This window comes from Jaculus jaculus, chromosome 2, assembly GCF_020740685.1.
Source record: "Jaculus jaculus isolate mJacJac1 chromosome 2, mJacJac1.mat.Y.cur, whole genome shotgun sequence".
Lineage (NCBI taxonomy): Eukaryota > Metazoa > Chordata > Mammalia > Rodentia > Dipodidae > Jaculus > Jaculus jaculus.
Window position 1 is genome coordinate 133,686,256 of NC_059103.1, and position 25,605 is coordinate 133,711,860.

Consider the following 25,605-nt stretch of genomic DNA (forward strand, 5'->3'; position numbering starts at 1 on the left):
TAAGAAGCTCAAAGTTAAGCTCCTTGCTAAGAAATGTCCAAGTTATACGATTTGTCTAGGGGATTAATTGGTTTTTACATTCAGAAGTGATCATCTGCATTTAATGGTTCTCTACAGTGTTACTATTATGGCACATTATTCTGTTTGAAACTGTCTCACACAGCCTTGAAGATGGATTCAAAATCACTCCTCCTTGAAACATTTCTCCAGCTCTAACTAGTGTATCTAGAGTCATAAACTCATTAGGCAGGGTCAGGAGTAAATGAAATTTGAACTTGGGGGTGGGTAAATAAGTATCTACTTTACCTGGTCTTAGCATGGTTCTCTGAAGCCTCTCACCTTTGGCCCTTCTGTCCTATTGCCAATGAGTTTACTAGTTTCTATCAATTTTTCCTCCCTCGAAAACTGGATAAACTATTGCTTCTTGGCCTTTTCTACCATAGCACCCATGATAAACAGACCTAAACCTGGGAAGGACCATGTATGTACTGGGTGAGTTAAGTGGCTCTAGTGGACAGCTCCTCATGCCTGTTTGGTGTGTGTGTGTGTGTGTGTGTGTGTGTGTGTGTGTGTGTGTGTGATTCCTCTGGCATCACTTACCTTAATTTTGAAAATTAACACAATTTATTTAGGGGGGTAGATTCATCTACTAAGAATTTACAGACATCTCTTTAAGTTCTGAGGTGTGAGGTTGGTCACACACACAGAGCACAATAAAGCTGCACCACTGCACACACACACACACACACACACACACACACACACACACACACTACTTCCCTGCCACAGTGGTTGGTACAGTGACACAACTGGTACCAGCAAGACTCAAGACATATTTTCCTGTCAGGTCTGGAGTTGAGACTTGTGGTTTCACATTTGAAGTAGTAGCCATGTAACTCTGAGGCTTTTCCATTCATTTCTTGGATGAAATAATGGAATTGGTTTGGAAGAGAAAAACTATAAGATAGGATGAAAAAAAGTGTCTTGATGACATATTCTAAGCCTTTGTGGACACTCTCCCAGAATTAGACTCCCACCCCTTGGGTTATCAGTTATGCAGGCAATTTCTTTTCCTTGTGCTAAGCCACCTTTACTAATTAACTAAAGCATATACTATATCCTTGAAATTATTTCAAGATTTTGGCATCAACCTATTTATATACACTTAGCAGTCTATCCTACAACACACCCACATATTTGTAAATATGAAGTATGTTTAAATTATTCAAATTGCTTCCCTTTCTGTCGCCCAAATTTCAAGTAAATTTTATGTTTCTAGAAGTAATGTTATATTTATTATATAGTCTCTCATTCCCTTGATACAAGTCTTCATATGCCAGGCGGAAATCTACTGCAATTTTAGGAGTACAGACTTAAGGAGTTATGGGTACAAATAGGAAAGTGAACTTCCTCATGAAAATGCTTCCAGAACTCACAGACACAGAATGGTAATCATGGTATAAGAGGCTCCATCACATCCATCTACAGATACATGCATGCATACATACATATAAATATTCTGTAAGATAGTGACTGGTCAGGTTCACAATCTGAATTTCAACAACTTTATTTAAAAATTTCTGTGTAAACAGAGATATCACACCTTATGAATTATGACATCTGACACTGAAGGAAACCAAGTATAGGACCAATGCCCTCTGAGACTATGTTCTCTTTTATTGTTTTTCTAGGTTATTATTTCTTAACACAACAATTAATTATAAATCATAAAATGCTGAATTCAATAATTTCAAAAACATAGAATAAGCACCTATTTTTCAAAGGCAATAGATTTGAGGTAGAGTAAGAAAACAGTACCATTCCTCAATTCCTCTGTTCAGAACCTAGCTCGCTATCAATTGAAAAATGTACACAGGCTAAAAGAGGTGAACCATAATCAGTATATCAAATCCTTCATCAACTTTCTTTCAAGTAAACTTAAGCAGATACTCACTTATAATCTATTACACAGTAGAATATGATAAATTCCTGGGATTTTTTTATATGTGTGCATAATCCCCAAAACCGTGATGAAGTGAGAAGTACTCAGTCTAATGTCTAAAGGTTTCATACACACAATTCTGTCTTTACTTCAACCATTAAGTCATAAGCCTGAAGAGAACTTCAGATGTTGTGCAGTTGCCTCTCTGGAAAATGATCTAAATTATCTCACAGTGAGTGTTTTAATGCTTGTACTTCTCTCTATGCATTATGTTCATGAACTGTCTTTTAATACAATGGTATTACCATTCTCTGATATGAAGTATAGAGGATCCAAAATTTTCTGTTTATTTTGATCTGCAGTAGGACATTTGAACATGTGACAGGTTTTCTTTTTGGTTGAGACACTACCTTACTTCAGGGGTTTGTTTGTTTGTTTTCCAGGTAGGGTCTCACTCTAGCCCAGGCTGACCTGGAATTCACTATGAAGTCTCAGGGTGGCCTCAAACTCATGCAATCCTCCAACCTCTGCCTCCCAAGTACTAGAAGTGAAACCTACCTCAAAAAAAAAAAAAAAAGAAAGAAAGAAAGAAAGAAAGAAAAGAAAAGAAAAAAAGAAAATGACTAAACAGATCATAAACACTAGTAGGGAGGGAATCTACTACTCTTTGGTGTCCCTGTCAGGCAGTAGATAGGCAGCTTTGGCAAGAGAGAGTAAAAACCCAGGCTGGGGCTGGAGAGATGGCTTAGCAGTTAAGCGCTTGCCTGTGAAGCCTAAGGACCCCGGTTCGAGGCTCGGTTCCCCAGGTCCCACGTTAGCCAGATGCACAAGGGGGCGCACGCATCTGGAGTTCGTTTGCAGAGGCTGGAAGCCCTGGCGCACCCATTGTCTCTGTCTCCCTCTATCTGTCTTTCTCTCTGTGTCTGTCGCTCTCAAATAAATAAATAAAAATTAAAAAAAAAAAAAAAACCCAGGCTGCTTGGCAACTTCCCATGGCTGCCTTGGATTCTCATTGAGCTAGAGCCCAGGCTGCTTCACCCACCTACCTGCCCATACACTGACATGGGTAGACCACAGCGCAAAAGAAATAACATGAAAAATAAAATGCAAGAAAATCCAGACAGATCACCCAGTCCAACAAGGATGACATCTAACCAAAACATAGAAGAGTGTTTTGGATCAGAACATCAAGGGGAAGCTATGAGCAATGCAACCCTGACCAACCTACTGCTAGAACTTGCAAAAGCTACAAAGGACAGATAATCGTGTGGATGCTACCATCACTAAGCTAGAGCAATATGATAAGACACTGGAAGGAATTTAAAGAGAGCTAAGAGAGTTGAGGGAGAGTGAAAAAAAAAAAAAAGAGGACCTTAAAAATCAGCTGGCCACACTACATGAAAACACAAAGAAATGCAAGGATGATTTCCAAGAATCATCAAGAAAATCAGAAAATGAGTTGAAAAGGGAGCTGGACAGAGTGATGGAAGTGATACATAGGAAAGTAGTAGAAAATGCAAACTTAATTGAATAAGTCCAAAACTTGCTAGAGGCTCTCAAGAATAGAGTCAGCGAAGTGGAAAATAGAAACTCTGATCTGGAAGACAGGATGGAAGAAACAGTTCGGGAGTTCAAAAATTTCAGTAAGATCAAAAGTTCCTGTGAACAGAACATGAGGGAATTGTGGGATACACTTAAATGTCATAATATCAGAATCACTGGAATACCAGAAGGAGAAGAATTTCAGACCAAAGGCATGGAGAACTTATTTAACACAATAATTGAAGAAAACATCCCCCATCTCTTAAAAGAAAGGCCCATCAAGATACAAGAAGCAAACAGAACTCCTAACCAACTCGACCAAAGGAGAAACTCCCCAAGACATATTATCATTAAGACTCTAAACATTGACACCAAAGAGAAAATCCTAAAAGCAGATAGGGCAAAACAGCACACCACTTTCAAAGGAAACCCCATCAGAATTACTTCAGACTTCTCAATGGAAACCCTGAAAACTAGAAGGGCATGGAATTAAAGTCTTCAAACTCTAAGAAACTATGGCTTCCAACCCAAACTACTCTACCCGGCAAAAGTGTCTCTTATAATAGATGGTGAAAGAAAAACTTTCCATGACAAAACTCAGCTTTACAATTATATGAACACAAAACTAAACCTACAGAAAGTATTCCAGGAAATTCTCCACAGAAAAGAAACAAATACAAGAAGCAGAACACAACAACCAAACCCAGAGTAGACACAAAAAATTTCAAATTCCATGAAAACACCAACACACCTCTACCACCACAACATGGCAGGGATCAAATCAAATCTCATAGTCATCACCCTAAATATTAATGGCCTTAATTCACCCATCAAGAAACACAAGCTAACAGGGTGGATCAATAAATTAGACCCCTCAATCTGCTGCCTTCAAGAAACCCACCTTACCACTAAAGACAGAAACCTCCTCAAGGTGAAAGGGTGGAAAACAATATTCCAAGCAAATGGGAATAAGAAACAAGCAGGTGTAGCTATATTAATATCAGATAAAATTGACTTCAAACAAAAAACAATCAAAAAAGACAAAGAAGGCTACTTCCTTCTTATAAAGGGAACACTCCATCCAGAGGATATTACAATCATAAATCTGTATGCACCAAACACAGGGGCACCACAGTTCATAAAACAAAACCTACTTGACAATAAAACAGAAATAACCACCAACACCATCATAGCTAGGGACTTCAACACACCATTATCAGTAACAGACAGATCATCCAAAGAGAAACTCAACAGGGAAGTAAGAGAGCTCAACAAAACCATAGAACACTTAGACCTAACAGACATCTACAGAACTTTCCATCCCAAATCCACAGACTACACATTCTTCTCAGCAGCCCATGGAACATTCTCTAAAATAGACCACATACTGGGTCACAAAGATAGCCTCCACATATTTAGGAAGATCGACATAATTCCCTGCATGATATCATATCATAATACTATATTCCTAGAAATCAACAACAAAAAATCCACCAAGAATCCCAATGGCAATTGGAAACTGAATAGCACACTCTTAAACAATAAATGGATAATTGGTGAAATAAAAAATGAAATTGCAAAATTCCTGGAATTGAATGACAATGAGAACACATCATACCAAAACTTATGGGACACAATGAAGGCAGTCCTCAGGGGAAAATTCATAGCACTCAATGCCTTCATAAAAAAGACAGAGAGATCCCAAATCAATAGCCTAACCATCCACATAAAGGCACTGGAAAAACAAGAAAAATACAACCCAAAGAGCTCCAGAAGGAAAGAAATCATTAAAATCAGAGCAGAAATTAATGAATTGGAAACCAAGGAAGCAATTAAGGCAATTGACAAAACAAAGAGCTGGTTCTTTGAAAAAATAAGCAAGATTGACAAACCTCTGGCCAATTTGATCAAGCACAAAAAGAAGAGACTCCAAATTAACAAAATTCAAAATGAAAAAGGAGAGATCACAAAAGACATAGGTGAAATTGGGAGAATCATCAGGACTTATTTTAGAAACCTCTACTCCACAAAACTGGAAAATGTGGAGGAGATGGATAAATTCCTGGATGCATATCAGCTACCAAAGCTAAACTCAGAGCAGATCAATCACCTCAATGAACTCATTACACTGATGGAAATTGAAAAAGTAATAAAAAAAACTCCCAAAACAGAAGCGTCCAGGACGAGATGGATTCCCAGCTTAATTTTATCAAACCTTCATGGAAGAACTCAAACCAATCTTTCTAAAACTGTGCCACACAATTGAAGAACAGGGAAAGCTACCCAACTCTTTCTATGAAGCTAGTATCACCCTAATCCCAAAACCAGGCAGAGATGCCACAAGAAAAGAAAACTACCAGCCTATTTCCCTAATGAACATAGATGCAAAGATCCTGAACAAAATACTTACAAACCGAATACAACAACATATCAAAAGCATTATCCACCTTGACCAAGTGGGATTTATCCCAGGAACACAAGGGTGGTTCAACATATGAAAATCTGTCATTGTAATACACCACATAAACAAGCTTAAACATAAAAACCACATGATCATTTTGATAGATGCAGAAAAGGCCTTTGACAAGATAGAACATCACTTCATGATCAAAACATTGGAGAGAATCGGCATGGCCGGTTCACATCTTAACATAATAAAGGCAATATACAAAGCTCCAAAGGCCCAAATAATACTTAATGGAGAGAGACTGGAGGAATTCCCATTGAGATCAGAACAAGATAGGGATGTCCTCTCTCACCTCTGCTTTTCAATATAGTTCTGGAAGTCCTAGCCCAAGCAATAAGGCAGGAGAAGGAAATAAAAGGGATACAATTTGGAAAGGAAGAAGTTAAGTTAGCTCTATTCGCTGATGACATGATTTTATATGTAAGAGACCCAAGAGACTCCATCCCAAAACTCCTGAAGGTGATTAACTCATATAGCAAAGTAGCAGGATACAAAATCAATGTGCAAAAATCAGTAGCATTTCTGTATGCAAATGACAAAGATACAGAAAAAGAAATAAAGGACATAGTCCCATTTTCAATAGCAAAAAAAAAAAAAAACCTTGGAATAACGTTAGCCAAGGAAGTAAAAGATCTATACAATGAAAATATAAAAACTCTCAAAAAGAAATTGAGGAGGACTTGAGAAGATGGAAAGACCTCCCATGCTCCTAGATAGGCAGAATTAACATTGTGAAGATGACAATCCTACCAAAGGCAATATATAGATTTAACGCAATTCCAATAAAAATCCCTACAGTGTTCTTCACAGAGATAGAAAAAATGATCTCAAATTTCATATGGAAAGGCAGACGGCCTCACATATCCAAACATATCCTCAACAAAAGAAATACCTCTGGTGGCATCACCATACCTGATCTAAAGCTATACTACAAAGCCATACTAATAAAAACAGCATGGTACTGGCAAAAAAACAGGAGTATAGACCAATGGAATAGACTTGAGGACCTGGATTTTGGGTCAAGCAACTATAGCTACTTGATATTAGACAAAGGCCGGAAAAATATAGGCTGGAAAAAAGATAGCATCTTCAACAAATGGTGCTGGACAAACTGGATAACCACATGCAGGAAACTGAAACTTGATCCACACATTTCACCATGCACTACACTCAAATCCAAATGGATCAAAGACCTCAACATAAGACCAGAAACTCGAATACTACTGGAAGAAAATTTAGGAAGTACTTTCCATGATATAGGAATGGAAAAAGACTTCCTGACCAAAACTCCAGTGGCTCAAGTTCTTAAACAGTCACTCAACCAATGGTATCATATGAAGCTGAAGAGTTTCTTCAGAGATAAGCATATAATAAGCAAAGCCAATATAATACCCACAGAATGGGAGAAAATATTTGCAGGTTATCCAACTGATAGAGACATAATCTCTATAATCTACAAAGAACTCAAAAGTCTAAACAATAAGAAGACAAATACCCCACTCACAAAATGGGGCGCAGAGTTGAACAGGCAATTCACAGAAGAAGATATACAAATGGCAAACACACACTTAAGAAAATGTTCATCATCCCTAATCATCAGAGAAATGCAAATTAAAACAACTATGAGATTCCACCTTACCCCAATAAGGATAGCCAACATTAAAAAATCAAATGAAAATAAATGCTGGCGAGAATGCGGAGAAGCAGGAACACTCATTCACTGTAGGTGGGAATGTAGGATGGTACAACCACTTTGGAAAGCAATATGAGGACTCCTGAAAAAGCTGACTATAGAAATACCAACAGACCCAGTTATACCCTTACTGGGCATCTACCCTAAAACCTTCAAACCACAGGCCAGAGAGATTTGCTCAACCATGTTTGTAGTGGCTCAATTTGTAATAGCTGAAAGCTGGAATCAACCCAGATGTTCATCCTTAGAAGAATGGATAACAAAGATGTGGTATATCTATACAATGGAATTCTATACAGCAGTAAGAAAAAACGAGACAAAGAAATTTGAGGAAAAAGGGTTGAACCTGGAACAGATCATTCTCAGTGAACTTACCCAATCACAGAAAAAAAATCGACACATAGTCTCACTCATCTACAACACCTAACCTGAATCTACCCAAGATACCTTACATACCCAGTAAGCACCTCATGGACTAGACAATAGGATGGATGGAGAGGGCGGGGAGGGCATCGAAGGGGTGGAAAAGAGTAATATGAACCCAAACGGCAATGGTACCATAAATTCTACTTCCTAAAAGACAGACCAAATGGCTGAACCTTCACTAGATCCTTACAGGAAACACGTGAACCACAAGACACTGGAGAGGGTAGGATCAAGACTAACCTAAATCTTCTACATCTTCCCTCCCTCCCTCTCCCTCTCTCCCCCCTCTCTCTCTCCTCTCTAACTCTTGTATATTAGTTATGTTTTTCCTCAATTTCTTAGTGGGCACTGACCTGTAACCCCCACTTCCAGCTTGGGGCTACCATCCACAATGAGCTTTTGATCAGAGAAACCTACAAGTTTTCCCAAAACAATGACAGACTTCTGTCAGAGTACTTGATGACCCACCAAAGGCCAGTGGTAAGACCCTATTGCTGAAGACTCCATACACAGCTGACATGTAAAATGGAATGGCATGGCTGGAAGCCAGGAGAGAGTCAGTCCTCAGACAGCGTGTCTAGTGCCAGAAGGTGCTACATGGGTGACTGGGGGAAATGACCAATATCTGTCCAAGCAACTCATTGTCTAACCTAATTAGCAACAAATAACCTGATGTGATGCCCACACAAGTGCAATAGTGGCACACAGCCATGGTGGGGAACCAACTGCTTTTGATTTGGCTAACTGATCCCCTCAGTGGCACAAGACCCATAGCTGGAGCTGGGAAACAAGTCAGAACCATACCCAAACATAAGCCCACTCTCCATTATCAAGCTACCATCAATCATGGGGTACATGAGGGCCTACACCTATCAAACTCTCTATCAAAAAAGTGTTGTCTCAATTTTCCAGGTGCTAACTTACTCTCCGTTGGAGAATTTGCTTCTCTTTTTCAGATAGATGCAGATCCTAAGGAGAGAGCTGCCCCAACATACCACTAAAGGGTCCCGACTGAAACTAAGGACAATTGGCGAAAAAAGCAAGGGTGATATTTTCCTGATGAACCGGACACCAGCACAAAGGGGAAGGAGACCAACACAGAGAACAACCAACTACTACCAAATCAGAGAGCCAGAGCCTCAGAGGCCCCCAACACCTCAGCATTGAAGCAGACCAAAAATGAACCCAACATGGCTCAGGGAAATTTTGTGGAAGAGAGAGGGGGCAGAAAGAATGTCAGAGTCACATGTTGGGTCATGATATGCAGAGACCTTTATTGTACCAATAACTGTGGGCTAACTCCCCAATGTACGACCCTTTTACATCAACAAGGAGTGTCCTTGGCAGGTGGTAGATCATGGGTGATCCTAAAAAATGGCACCAAACTGCCTGTATTTGCTGAAAAGGAAAATAATAAATTAATTTTTTTTTTAAAAAAAGAACTGATAGCCTTCAGGTAGAGAAAATACATTTTTCTCAACAGTCCACAGGATGCATATGCTGGCTCCCACATTCTCAGTGACATGAATATGAATAAATAGAGTTGCTAAAACTTGCCAAAATTTGCCTAAATAAATAAAAGAGGAGAAAGCGATCTAAGTTAACCATGCAATGGACAGAAAGTTAACCAACATATAAAGGGGTGGCAGTGAGAGGGTTGGGCAGGAATGAGGGTTGGGTAGGTGGGTTGGAGGCGTCAGTGCCCCAGGATTAGACTGAGTATGAGACCTGTGAAGAACCATGTCTTTCTCTTCTTCATGGATTAAGGATACATAAAAAAGTACTCTTTGTAAAATTGTGGTGGATACAATATCATAAGAAAGGAAACTTTTCTACTATGATTACTGAAGGTGACTTCACTAATACATTTCATTGTTACCTAACCTGTGAAGCTTGAGAGATTTCATTTAAATATCTTTGTGAATTAAATCACTTTTATCAGAATTAAAGATGGTTTTCTTGATTTCCTTCCAAGAAAGTGGAAAAACAATCTAAATATTTGTTTCAATGCAGTCATTGTATGATATTTTATCTGTGATGATTTTCTAAATGATAATATTTGGTAACTAGTTTATTTTTTGTCATTGTAATAACAATATGAATATATTCACCGCCTGATCTCATTTCTTCTGTTATAACATTGTTGAAATATAGAAGGCATGTCAATTTAATGAAAAACTAAATTTAGACTGATTTGGGTTTTAGTGGATTGATTCATTTGATGGAATACTATACAAAACAATGATAAAAACAATAACAGAACAAACACAGTGTTTCTGCGTACATAATTGCAGCTTAAATTTGTCTCAGGATTGTTGAATTCAGGATGCTTAGAGAGCTTTAAATAGATTTCTACCATTTTCTACCTTAAGAGGGTCCATTCTTGGTAAAACTAAGAGACATTGTGTTCTGACTGTGTTAAGATGAGAGAACTGTGGACAATCTCCATCTTCTTAGTGTTACTGAAATTTGCACATGGGCTTGTGCTTCGTCACCATTCCAAGGTGAATTGACATACAGGACATTTCCCCAACCGTGTCTAAGCACATGGATATATTATAAGATCAGGGTCCGTATATAGACTAAATGCTTGACTGACAGAATTCCATAGCATGAGAGTGCGACTATTATTACCTGACAAAGACACTAAAAATTTACATTTTTCAAATTGTGTTGGGTTTAGAATAAAATTGATGCTAATTATCTTCTAAGGCCTGATGTAGTACTTTTGTATATGCTGCTTTCAATTGAAGAATATATGTAGTTCTTTTCATTCTTTCTTCAAATTGATAATGAGGCAACCTGTCCTAAGTTTTGTAGCTAATGTCATCTGTGGGGATCAGACGAAAATCAAACAAAGCTGAGAAATCACCCCAGTATGCTATAAGAGCAAGACTTGGTCAGTAATGATTTCTCTTCATCAAATGTTAATATAGAAGTTTCCTGACACTGACCCTCATATTGCTGGATATTTTAAGTTGTTTATCCAGAATCCAACATACTTTAACCTACATAGTTCTGGTGATAATTGGTAAATTTCAAAATTAATAGGAAAACTGGAACAATAGTAGATAATATCAGAGTTTGTTATTTGCAAAGTGCCAATTTTATGTAATTATGAAAAAATGATAATTATCACTGGAACTATTCATTAATATTTGAATCAAGCTAAAATTTGATAGAAATGGTTTTTTAGTGGCTAAAAATTTTGAAATGCCACATTCTGTCACCACTTTAACAGGTCCAGCTCTTTGCATCTTATCAAATCACTGACAGTCATGAGGAAACTAGAAGTAGCATTATTTTCTCAAATATTGTGTTGAGGAGTTTAAAACGTAAAGCTTATATATGACTTAACTAGACATTGGGAAAGTCCCATACATAATCACTTAATATCAGTACCTTTGTATGAGGTCAAAGAGGCCCTGGTTCATTAAATAAAGGGCGTACTTCTCTACATATATTTAGTGAGATGAAAAGAAGCACTTATTTACAAGCTTTATCTACATCAATGCTAATTATCATCATTATATCACATAATGTTAGAAATACAATAAGCTTATGAGAAGCAGCATTGAAAATGAGTTATCATTTTCAAAGTTTACAGAATATTTATGACAGATGTCCTTTTAAGCTTGATTTCTAAGCAAGTTCTTTGACCCAAATAAAATGCAAGTGCTGTTTAAAAAAGGGTCAAAAATACAGGTTCATTAAGATATAGGAAATATTAGAAAACTGATCATTTTTGTTTAGTCAATGCATGTTGAGATAATTTTGAAATAGGTAATTATTAATTTATTAAACAAATAGTTTTAAAACTTCTATCCTAAGGAAGCTGCTCAGGAGCCACAGGAGACTGAGTTACTGGGACAGAGACATCGGAGGTGCTCAGAAACCATGGGAAACTGAGTCACTGAGACAGATACTTTTAATGTCCTCAGGAACCATGGGAGACTGAGTCACTGAGACAGAAACATTGGAGGTGCTCAGGAACCATGGGAGACTGAGTCACTGGGACAGAGACTTTGAAGTTGCTCAGGAACCATGGGAGACTGAGTCACTGAGACAGAAACATTGGAGGTGCTCAGGAACCATGGGAGACTGAGTCACTGGGACAGAGACTTTGAAGTTGCTCAGGAACCATGGGAGACTGAGTCACTGAGACAGGAACATTGGAGGTCCTCAGGAACCATGGGAGACTGAGTCACTGAGACAGAAACATTGGAGGTCATCAGGAACCATGGGAGACTGAGTCACTGAGATACTTTGAAGGTGCTCAGGAACCATGGGAAACTGAGTCACTGAGACAGAAACATTGGAGGTCCTCAGGAACCATGGGAGACTGAGTCACTGAGACAGAAACATTGGAGGTCCTCAGGAACCATGGGAGACTGAGTCACTGAGACAGAAACATTGGAGGTCCTCAGGAACCATGGGAGACTGAGTCACTGGGACAGAGACTTTAAGTTGCTCAGAAACCATGGGAGACTAAGTCATTGAGACAGAGAAATTGGAGGTCCTTAGAAACCATGGGGGACTGAGTCACTGAGAAAGAGAAATTGGAGGTGCTCAGGAACCATGGAAGACTGAGTCACTGAGACAGAGACTTTGAAGTTGGTCAGGAGCCAGGGGAGACTGAGTCACTGAGAAAGAGACTTTGAAGGTGCTCAGGAACCATGGGAGACTGAGTCACTGGGACAGAGACTTTGAAGTTGCTCAGGAACCATGGGAGACTGAGTCACTGAGACAGGAACATTGGAGGTCCTCAGGAACCATGGGAGACTGAGTCACTGAGACAGAAACATTGGAGGTCATCAGGAACCATGGGAGACTGAGTCACTGAGATACTTTGAAGGTGCTCAGGAACCATGGGAAACTGAGTCACTGAGACAGAAACATTGGAGGTCCTCAGGAACCATGGGAGACTGAGTCACTGAGACAGAAACATTGGAGGTCCTCAGGAACCATGGGAGACTGAGTCACTGAGACAGAAACATTGGAGGTCCTCAGGAACCATGGGAGACTGAGTCACTGGGACAGAGACTTTAAGTTGCTCAGAAACCATGGGAGACTAAGTCATTGAGACAGAGAAATTGGAGGTCCTTAGAAACCATGGGGGACTGAGTCACTGAGAAAGAGAAATTGGAGGTGCTCAGGAACCATGGAAGACTGAGTCACTGAGACAGAGACTTTGAAGTTGGTCAGGAGCCAGGGGAGACTGAGTCACTGAGAAAGAGACTTTGAAGGTGCTCAGGAACCATGGGAGACTGAGTCACTGAGACAGAGACATTGAACGTGCTCAGGAGCCATGGTGTTGGGCTCTGAAAGGCCCAGGCATGAGGCCTAGTGGAACTTCCTGAGCCTAGCTAAAGTTTGGCGACCTGTCTCTGGCCAGCTAGGACTTAGCAAGATGCCTATTGGCTTCTGGCCTGCTACTTCTGCATGGCAATTGTAATTACCATTTCAATAGTTAAAGTTTACTATTGGCTCTTATCTCTTCTCCCATCCTAAAATACCCACCTTCATCCCCAACATGATATAGGCAACTGCTCAGAGTAATAAAGCGAGTTGTTTCTGCGATTTCCTGTATTGAAAAGACTCCTGACTCAGTGTGGTTTTTCTCCAGTGGCCAGGAGAGGTTTCTGAGTCATCCAACGTTCATCATCCCCTCAACCCCTAGGGAGGAACCAGCAGGCCTGGTCCTTCCCTCAGCACTACCTTACCGGGAAGAAGCCCTGCACCATGGGAGACTGAGTCATTGGAAAAGAGACATTGAAGGTGCTCAGGAGCCATATGAGACTGAGTCTCTGGGACAGATGCATTGACAGGAGGAAACAAAGTTGGCAAAGAAAGCTGGTGGTCCAGGTTTAGGATGAAGTTAAAATGAACTTGTCTACATGGCCAGAATGAAGTGATTAAAGGGATGGCAGTGAACAACTTGCCTGGGAACTAGTGAAGGTGAAAAATTGGAAAGATGTCCTTGGTTTTGTGGATGTGTAGACATAATTCAGTTCAGCTCAGTGTTGTTTTGCGAGAGTTTCTCCAACATGTTGAACTATGAAAAACAAGAAAGAAAAATTATTGAACATACATGAATTTGTAACCATGACATTAAATATACTTGATTTTTGTAGTAGAAAAGTATATTTACAACATAGCATTACACCTGATTCAAAGACATGTCTATGGACTTTAGAGAATGCTTTGTAATTTAGGGCATCCAAAGCCAACATTGTGTTTCACAGTGGGAAGGCATCTTGAATTCAGCTTAATCTGTCCTTGTGTGGCATGCTTGCACATTCTCAGGACATTTGCTGTAGGAAAGGTACCACTTTTAAGAATTATTAAAGGCAAGGAGCCTTACGGGTGCACTGTGTTCATCCTGGAATCTGACATTTGTCAAATTATCCAAAGTACCTTTCTTATCTGATGGGCTTTCCAGAATTTCATTTTAACACTATTATATGTTTGAAATTCTCTGATGGAAGATCTTAAGTATTCTTATCATTCAAAATATTTATTATACAGAAATGAAGGAAACTTTAAGAGTCAATAGATTGATTTATAGTCTTATTGTTGTGATGATTTGAGATGTGTATGCATCCCGAATCCAAAATGGTTCAGATCAGAGGTGCTTCAGATTTTGGAATTGTTAAGGCTGTGAAATATTTACATAACTATAAAGAGATTCCCTGGGTGCATGGGCTCAAATCTAAGTGCAAGATTATTAATGCATTATATATACATTATACATGTATCCTGAAGATAGTTTTATATCATAGTTTTATTGGCACATGCTGATCTGTGTATATTTGTGTGTGTGTGTGTGTGTGTGTGTGTGTGTGTGTGTGTGTGTTTACCTACACTGCTGCACAAGGGCCACTTGCCACTGCAAATGAACACAATATGCTTGCAACATTCTTTTGCATCTAACTTGTATGGGTTACTTGGACTTGAACCCAAGCCTGAAGGCTTTGCAAGTGTGTCTTTAAGCATTGAATCATCTTCCCAGCTCTATATACAACATTTTAAATAATTTTGTGTGACTTACTTCATGAGTTCAGATGTGGAATTTTCCACTTAGAGTGTCATATCAGGTTTTCACAAGCTTCAGATGTTGGACCATTTCAGATTTCAGCTTGTTAGATTAAGGATGCTGAACCTGTATTTATCTCCAAACTTATGAAGTTGTTTATATTATGTAAAGTTTTTAGTATGTCAATCACCTCTCCTGAAATCAAGTTAGAGAAACATCAATATGTATAATGACATCACACTATGAAAAGTCTGTATCCATCTTCTGTGGATAACCAGATATAGCCATTTTTCCAACTGCTTTGAAACCATTAGCACTAATAGAAGATGACATGGAGTTGTAATGGTCTGAGCCTCCAAGTGTGAACTATTACATCAACTGTTGAAAATATAATGCTTAGTCCCACAGATTCATATGTTCACAGTGTCATAGATCATAACCACAGAATTCTCTTCATCACATGCTTATTGGGATACAAGGCATCCCCGGTAATTTCTGTGAATTAACTCCAAAATCTCTCATAACCCTGTGAGGAATGCTTTGTCATTGTCCCATATAACATATGGTTTAAGACTACTGCAGCAGAGAAATTTAGTTACTCATCCAGAATTCCACTTTTCACACAGGGCCAAGAGCAGGGCTGGAACTTATGCAGTCTGATCCACTCAGTAGAGCATAGAGCAGAGTATTTGTAAATTTGAGATTATGATTCACTGGTTGTATTCTGTGATATGCAGAAGCAGAATTTCTGTAGGAAAGGTGCTTTTTCTATGGTTGGTGGTAATTTCCCATTAAAAGAGAAACCATTTTACTGCCAGTGATATGCCAAGCTTTTTGGTCCACTTCCAACTGCAGGAGCCATGTATGAAAGCTATTCCAGATGAAACACTGATTTTGTGTGTGTGTGTGTGTGTGTGTGTGTGTGTGTGTGTGTGTGTGTGCATGCATGTGCACACACATGCTCACCAGCTGTATGTGACTTTTTCCTAAGATTCGTTTAGTGTACCAAGCATGAACTGCTTAAATCTTTTATATAGAGCCATTTTATTGCCTATTAATTAGAATCATCTTTTAATTGCCCTGGTGCTTCGGAATTAAGTTAATATAGTTACAGGGATAGAATTCCCGGGTGGGGGGGGTGCGTTGGAATTCTTTATTGGAAACTAGTGATGTTAAAAACAACAGAAGCAGCAAATAAAATTTTTAATAACATCTACAAAACTCCACCACAAAAGTCCTTATAAGTCACTGAGTAAACCCCACTCTCTGGCAGAGATTGCAGTGCACTTGCTGCTTAACTTCCATGACTACTGAGCTGTGATGTTGAAGTCACTTTCTGGGTCTTCAGCTCCCTCCTATAAGACAATGTGTAACTGGGTTGAGAAGACACTCAGTTGATGCTTTCCTCACAAGTATGAGGATTTGCATTTAGTCCTTAGAAGACATGTTTTGCTTTGTTTTTAAAATAATTATGGTGAGTCAAACTCATAATCCCAGCACCAAGGGAAAAAGAAAGGTGGACCCTCGGGGTTTGCTGACCAGTCAGTCTAGCCAGACATTGAGTTCCAGGCAACGGAGAGATCAGATATTAAAAAAAAAAAAAAAAATGGCTGGAGGCTGGGGAGATGGCTTAGCAATTAAGGTGCTTGACTGCAAAACCTAAGGATCCATGTTCAACTCCAAAATCCCATGTAAACCAAACACACAAGATGACACATGCAGAAGGTTGCACATGTGCACAAAATGGCACACACATCTGTAGTTCTATTACAGTGGCTGAAGGCCCTGGTGAGCTAATTCTCTGTTTTGCTGTTGCTCTCTCTCATTAAAAAAAAAAAAAAAAAAAAAAGGGTGACAGGTACCTGACAGGAATGACTTTCAAGGTTGTCCTTTGGCCTTCGCATGCATCCACACCTGTACACATATGAATGTGAGTGTGTGTGCATACGTGTGTGCACACACACACACAGTCTTTACTGGGATATCCATACAGGAGACTTTATTCTTTTGTTTTCACACTCTCTTTTGTCAAAACAGGAATAAATCACACAGGATTATTTTCATCTGATGAGCTAATTCCTTTTCTTTTGTTTCACTGATGAATAATGACTTCATCCAAGCATTTGTGGTTTCAGTTATTTTGGTTTAGCTCTTGTTGTTCAAAGGAATACCAACTATAACAAAGGTTGGCAAAATTTAGGGAAAAGGGACAGAAAGGTGACTTCCAGATAATATGGCTACATAGGAGTCAAACCAATCCATCCTAGGGAGAGACTTGAACAATTCCACAGCAAAATACAGTCTTTATCTGAACAGTGAAGACGTACAGTTACTTATCAGCTGCAGCGGAAAAGCAGGAGAGACCAAGATCTATCAGAAAGGAAGAAATTTGCCAGAATCCCACAAAGGTGCTGGAGGACCAGACCTGATCCACATGGACCTGCATGGATCTGCATGTCCACCCAGTGCTCAGCTGCAGCAGGAGAGACCAAACAAGAGGATTTTCCAACCTCATCGGACTCTGTGCAAAGTCAAGAAACCTGAAGGGGTAACAGCAGAGATTAGCTGAGGAGCTGCTGAAGGAGACACAGGGAAGACCAGCTGAGCAATTCCAGTACAACCCCAGGCTTCTTGCACTCTCCCATCACCCAGTCATCATAACTGCAACCCTTTGGAGAACACATTCAGCTCCCAGCAGCAGGGCATCCAGCACAGCTGATCAGAACACCAGATTCACAGCACAACACGGAGGGATCGAGGTGGAAACTCAGCATTGGTGAGATGTGAAGCTACCCCAAAAGGTAGCTAAACTGACAAAAAAAGCAGGTATATAGGCCTGCACTGGAAGTGCTAATCTCTCTTTCCATGTCAGGGCAGGTTATTGGTTACATATTCTTTTCTTTTCTTTTATTTTTGTTCATTTTTATTTATTTATTTGAGAGTGACACACAGAGAGAGAATGGGCGCGCCAGGGCTTCCAGCCACTGCAAACAAACTCCAGACTCATGCGCCCTCTGTGCATCTGGCTAACATGGGTCCTGGGGAATCGAGCCTCGAACCGGGATCCTTAGGCTTCACAGGCAAGCGCTTAACCGCTAAGCCATCCCTCCATCCCAGGTTACATATTCTTACTTGGCTTAACAATCTCAATTATGCTATATTTGGGGGTTGATTGGTGCCTTTGATGCTTTCAGATTCATAAGGCCTTTGTCTTTTACTTCTGTCATTATTGGAGTCAGGGTCTGACTCAGAACCAGGCTGACATGGAACCCACATCAGAACAGAAATTTCAACTTCTCAGTGAACAGGATTAAGGGTGCAGAGCAACACACACCCTTAAGGATTTTGGCTTTATAAGGTTATCTGTTTATTTCAACCACCACACTTACATAGTCTGTGCTGGTTTGTATTGAATGTGTATATTTCTCAGTTAAATTTTAGAATTTGCCAGCAAATTGCTCCACCCAGCCCACTAGAATACTTGAATAGTGGGCAAACTCAACACCTAGGATTACTTCTGCGGTTGGATTGGAGTACAAGAGCACCACTTGGAAGCTTAAACTCCTATCAAGATGGATTTTCAAATCTAAAAGCACCAGATAATTAGAAAATGTAAGCCTTAAATCAACTCAGGATATAGAAATTGCAGCATTATAATACAAGAAACACATGGGCTAGTGAAAAAGACTTAGCAGTTAAACGCTTGCCTGTGAAGCCTAAGGACCCTGGTTCGAGGCTTGATTCCCCAGGATCCACATTAGCCAGATGTACAAGGGGGCACATGCATCTGGAGTTCATTTTCAGTGGCTGGAAGCCCTGGCACGCCCATTCTCTCTCTTTCTCTATCAGCCTCTTTTTCTCTTTGTCACTCTCAAATAAATAAAAATGAACAAAAAAAATTTAAAGAAACACAAAGAATAAAGACAATAAAAGGAATAGAAAAGGAAGGGGGACTTCATAAAATGATATTGTGTATATGTAAGTAGAAAAAACAGATTAATGGGGGTGAAAAGGCTAAAGTGAGATCAGGGGAAGAAATTGAGTACAGGAAAGGTAGAGGGAGGGATAATCAAAATCTAAGAGGATATAAATAAATCGGACAATGGGACACACAGGAGCCATAGATTGTTAGTAGAAAATTTTCACTGCCAGGGATGCGATACCTTCCAGTGAGTTGTTGGCCAGGAAGGCCCCTGGTGCCCCCAAAACATTATAGGCCATTGCCAAGGCCCTTGGTTTCCCACCAGGAATAGATAGTAAGACCCTATTGCTAAAGACTCCACATACTTGGGCTACAAGGTCACTGAGAAATCCTGCTGGAGCTGAACTGGAAACTTCTATGTAGACCAGCTGACAGAAAGATGGAAAAAGCCACACTGCATGCAATTCAATGGGATTGAAAGAAATCACCAGTGAAGATACTCAACAGTGGACTTTTCAAGCCTTATGTTTGGCCAGCAAGGCCAAATGAGCCAACAGGTGCAATTGTGACACATCTGTTATAGGGAAACCAACTGCTGTCTAGTTTGACTGGAGGCCTGCTCCATGGGAGGGAATAAATCCCTGATACTAAAAAGCTACAACAGGGATAGTCATGACCATAGGGGCGTAGCATCTGTTGCTCTATGGCTAAATGTATATACCATGCTCACCAAAATTCCCAGTAATCCCTTCTCTTAATGTTCATACACTTATATTAATGCTACTCTCACTTTTGGTCAGAGAGGTTCTCTTTTCAGATAGCAGTGATCTTAGGATGACTCAAAAGTGCCATGGTGCTGAGAAGTGACAGAGAAGTTGTCGGCACAGCATTATCTCTATCACACCTTCCAAGTCTCAGGGTCCATTGTGGAAGCGGTGGCAGAAAGAATGTAAGAGCCAAAGGAAAGGCAGGACACCTTACAACATGCTCCTCCTCCGGACACAAAATGCCCTGGATATCTATGACCTCATAGTGCCTGACACTACCTACACAAGACCATCATAACAGGAGGAAAAGATGACATCAAAATAAAAGAGGGGGAGAGGATATGATGAAGAGGGAAGTTTGAAAGGGGAACATGGGGGAAGGAAGGGAATTACCATGGGATATTGTTTACAATCATGGAAATTGTCAATTAAAAAAAGACAATACAATCATACCAAAAATTATAAATACAATAAATCCATCAGAAATGGCCCACAATGAGACTGTTTTAAATGAAATGTCTGACGAAGATTAAAAAAAAAAAGATGTTATGTGGATTCAAAGAAATCAAAGAAGAAAACAAAGGAATTAAAGAAAAAAACAAACAGCTGAAGAAATTCCAAGAGACCACAGGAAACCACTCTAATGCAATAAAGAGGTTATTACAAGTAAACAGAAATACTGAAGAAAAACTAGGAAAAAATTCTGGCACTTAAAAAAACAGCTAGTCAATTAAAAAACTCTGTGGATAAGTCTCACCTGTAGAATGGATGGACAGAACATAATATCTAACTAGAAGACCAGGTGGCAGGTATAATATAGTCCAACAAAGAGAAAGACAAAATAAAAGGAAGGTATGAATGGGAATTTCAAGATATCCAGTACACTATGAAAATATTAAACATAAGAATTAAGTTTATAGAAGAAAGAGAAGAATTTCAATCCAGAGGCTTATTAGGCATTTTCAACAAAATCATAGAAGTAAAATTTCCCCCAATTATGAAAGCAATGCCAATGAAGATACAAGAAGCTTTTAGAACAGCAAACAGACAAAACCTGAAATGAACCTCTCCTTCCATGTTATAATTAAACTATTAAACATGAAAACCAAAGAAAATATCCTGAAAGAAGTTAAAGAGAAAAAATAAGTCACCTATAAAGGCAAGTCCATCAGGATCACAGAAGATTACTTATCACAAACTTTAAAAGCCAGAAGGACTTGGAATGATGTATTCCAAGTTCTGAAAGACAAAAACTGTCAACCCAAAATACTTTATCCTGCAAAGCTATCTATCCAAACTGAAGGCACAATAAAGACATTTCACAACAAAAACAGGCTAAAGGAATTTATGACAACTAAGCCAGCTCTAAAGAAAATTCTTGAAGGAATTCTTCACACCAAAGAGAAAGCAATGCACACATATGAGGAAACAGGAAAAAATAAACCATACTCAATTAACTATTAAAACAAGAAAGCAAAGGGAAATAGGACACACTACAAAACAAGAATAAACACATATCTTTCAATAATAACTCTTTTTTCTGTGATTCTTGCTTTTCTTTTTTCTTTTTATTTTTTTATCAACAACAGGCTGGCAGACCAGATTAATTGGCAGTATCATGTTATCTATTGTCTCCAGGAAACTCATCTGTCAATATAAGAAGCAATTTTAGGGTTAAAGGATAGAAAATGGTATTTCAAGCAAATGGGCCTTGGAAACAAGCAGGTGTTGCTATCCTAATATCTGACAGGATAGACTTCAAATCAACATTAGTGAGGAAAGATAAAGAAGGTTACTTTATACTAATTAAAGAAACACTCTCCAAAAGGAGACATTATAATCCTAAACATATATGCACCTGACAGAGAGGCTCCCAATTTCATCAAACAAACACTATTATACTTAATGTCACAGATCATGCCAAACACAATTGTAGTGGGTGACTTCAATACCCCACTCTCATTGATTGACAGGTTAACCCTTGTGAGTTCCTGGGTTCTTGCTCCAGGGTCTGGCTGTGGTTCCTCCCAAAGGTGCTCAGGCAACCAGAGGTGGGTGAGCAATTGAGGAGAGAAACACTCCTCGGAGAAAGTTTGAACAACTCTCATAGTCTATTGTCAGTGAAATGGGTTTATAAGCATCTGAGGGTGGAGGGGAGAACCCTAAGGGGATTGGACATACCAAGTTCATTTATCATGCCTAATTAGCATATAGGGACATTCATTCTACCACTTAGGCAATGGGGGGGGGCGGTCAGGTGATCTAGGGTCTCAGGAGGAATGGCTGTGTGAAGGCTGATAAGGAGTTTCTTAGGCAACTGGCCAAAGGTCACCATGTACCTGGCTTGGAGAGGAAGTGGCCTCCTGTAGCCTGGGTTCTATAACCATTCTTGGAAGCTCAGGCCCCTCTCCTGAAGGCTCCAGCCTGTGCCTGGCAGTACATGACAACTCCCCCTTTGTTTTTATAATGGGGAAGTGTCATTCTGAATGAGTTTTTTAATTTACCATAGGTCCAGATACAGTTATGTGGTGTACAAGGACCTAATTAGTAGCAACCTTAGCAATATTAGTTGTTTATTATCTGAGAAATTTGATGAGACAAGGGGCTACAGGCAATAGGTTTCCTATAGTAAGGAAGAGGCTAAGGAGAAGCCAAGTAACTAAAGGGTTAGAGAACCAGGTGGTGGGGTCCTCAGGCTTGTAGCAGTCAAACATCTTAATAACATTTGATTTATTAATAAAGAAAACAATATTTTTGTCCCAAGACCATACATGCCCCCCAAGTTCTTCAGTAATGAAGACTAAGGCTAGACAGTTTTGAAGTACCACACCTGTGAGAAAGTTCATTGAATCTGGAGAGATTTGAGGCTGGTGGTCATCAGAGGCACCCAGAGGCACCGTCACTCTGAGGCCCACCAGCAGAGGGATAAAGATCTCTTTCAGTTTGTGTGGGCAGTTGGCACATGTGGAACTTGTAGATTTTTTTTAGGGATATACCTGTGAAGCAATTAAGACTGGGGAACAATAAGTGGGAAAGGAAATATTTATGTATGGGCTGGTTAATCCTTTTGCACCAAAGGAGAGTGGGTGCCTTGACACAACTGGTCCTGATTATGGAAATATTGAGGAAGCATTCCGCTCTGGTTGGCTTAGGGCTGGAGAGGCAGAGAGATATAACTTGACCTGCATCAAAGAGGGTGAGGACTGTCCTTTGCAGAGCCAGGGATGCAGCACACACATGGAAAATCTGTTCTTTGGCACTGGGCAAGAGATAAGAACATTTTTCTTGCCTTTTTACCTTCAGAGTTCCAGTCACCCTAATTCTATCCTCCTTTATTTCTCCCTCTCATGAGAAGACACTCTAGCTGCTTTTAGTGGACTGGGACAAAGACATCATATCACTTAATATTTCCTGCTGTATGGGTCATGAAGTGGGGACTTGTTTCAGTTAAAGAGTCTCTTCCAGAGAGGGGAAATATTCTAATGGAGTCCAGAGTGTAGGAAGATAGTCTTGGAAGAGAACACTGTGGAGAAAATAAAAGTAAGGAGTTAATGAGAAGTGAGCACACAGCAAACTGGCCCTTTATGCGATAGAGGAAATTCAGGTAGACAGGCTTGTATTGTCTCAGGACCATCTGAGGATGATCTAGCTGAGATTTTCTTCCAGAACTGTTCACTAAATGTCACAATAGTATTCAGCGTACCTTGTGAAACAGCTGAGATTTTAGCAGAGTTATCAGAAACATATACACAACATTTAACCTTGAAAATAGAGAGCTATTGGGTGCCATTAAAGGCTGTAAAAATATATTCTTGGCCTCAGAACTTATTTATATATTCTAGATTTGAAAATAACCCTTTTGATATCTATAGTTGTTTTTCTTTATTATAGAATTAGAACTATGGGGAAAAGATATCTTAATGTTTGTTTCCCCTCCTGGAAAGCTCTTGTTGTATTATTTAATAGGCCATTGATATATTTAAGGTATTTTTTATCTTTGGATATACATTTCTCCCTGAGTGTTTAAGACCATGCAGATAGCCAAAATTTAATTAAGGATTAATCTTGAAGGTCACTAATGGCTCTCCAAAGAGACTTTAGGGACTCAGGAGTAGCCCTATAGCTTACTGGTGTTTTTTGTCTGTTAGGATGAATTAGAGCCATACTGGCCAAGTAGTTTTCCCTTCTTTGGGAAGTCAGGAGGACTGATTGCTCCTCATTTGTGACTCTCCTGTTTCCGACTGTACACCAGTTTTGTTTGGGTCTCTGTATCCTCCCTGCTCAGGAAGAGAGCTGACTTACCAGGGGGCCAGTATAGAAATGTTCCATCATCTCCAGTGGCCTCATGACCTGGGATCACAGGCCAAAATATTGGCCCTTCTTGCTCCAATGAATCCAATTGGCTTTGGCTTCTGTGTAGGTAATTAACACACTTAGAACAAAGTTACACCATCCATATATCTTAGGCATTGAAAGTAGACACATCTCACACTTTAAATATCTAACATTTATAAATATAAGCAGAACTTGTTATCAGTCTTGAAAACAGTACCAATTGATTTACAAACTAACTAATTAAATTAACCTAGAAATTGTTAGAAAGGGACAAATAAGACAGTATAAAGTCTTAGCACCTGTGTTTGGAAACATCTTTAATTAGTTCAGATACCTGTGTGGGTACCAATTACCTAGAACACATTGGAAACAGAACCATAGAGCGTGAATAGTATTTTTCTCAGATGAGCACCATTGTTTGAGCATGAGACTGTACCTTAAAGTATGAAATATGTCTTAAGAGTTAATTTTGTTATAAGCACTGGACTTATTGAGACAGTTATTTAATATACAATAGAGCTGAATCTGGTCTGTTTTGAGCTTTTTTGAGCCCAAACAGCTAGCTAAGTTCTAATATAACCCTTGATAATTTTTTTTGAAAGAAAAGACATCAGTTGACAACCAATGATTTTGACTTAATCTTGATAGCTATTGTTTTTATGTACTATAGAAATTTTTATTAACATAAAACAATTTTATGTTTTATCCATGACATAAATTTGATAAAGCTTATGCAAGCTATCCCAACATATTTTAGCCTGAAAATTAGTTTTTTTGTTCCTTAAGAGTTTGTAAGCAGTTGAAAAATCTCTAACTGTAGGCATGGTGTTTAGGTTTACCTTGAAAATTCTTTCCTACATACACACATCTTTATTCACATACGTTCACATGCTGATCTAAGTACTGCTCTAAAAGCATTTTTAACAAACATTATATGTCCCAACATTGAAAAATTTCTTCCCAGTTCCTTCAATAAATTCATCTCACCCCATTATTAGCCATTTTTCTTATAAGGCTATTAAGAAAAACTACACAAAATAGATTAATCCTATTACTTACTAACAAGCAAGTAGTCTAAAGACAACTTTATGTCATTAATATCAATAACACACTCGGAAATGATTTTATTAGGAGTAACTAAGGCAAATTTTGTTGCTATATTGAGGCAGGCTTGCCTATAAGTCAGGTCAGTTGCCTCCTTCTTTTAAGTAACAGGATATTACAATCCTTTTTAAAAAATTTTTAAATACTTGACAAATTATAAGCTACAACTTCAGAGAGAATTCTGTTGTTTTTAGTAATCTTATATGTAAATTGAAGTTGACCTAGAACATAAATTCAGTAATTATATTTATGATAACATGTAACAAAGTATAACATTCTTCACGTGAAACTTCAGTTTACCATAGGCTTTAGTTAAATGTGACCTTTTTTTATTCTTTCTTGCTGCTTTTTGGTGCACTGAGGTGGCTGGG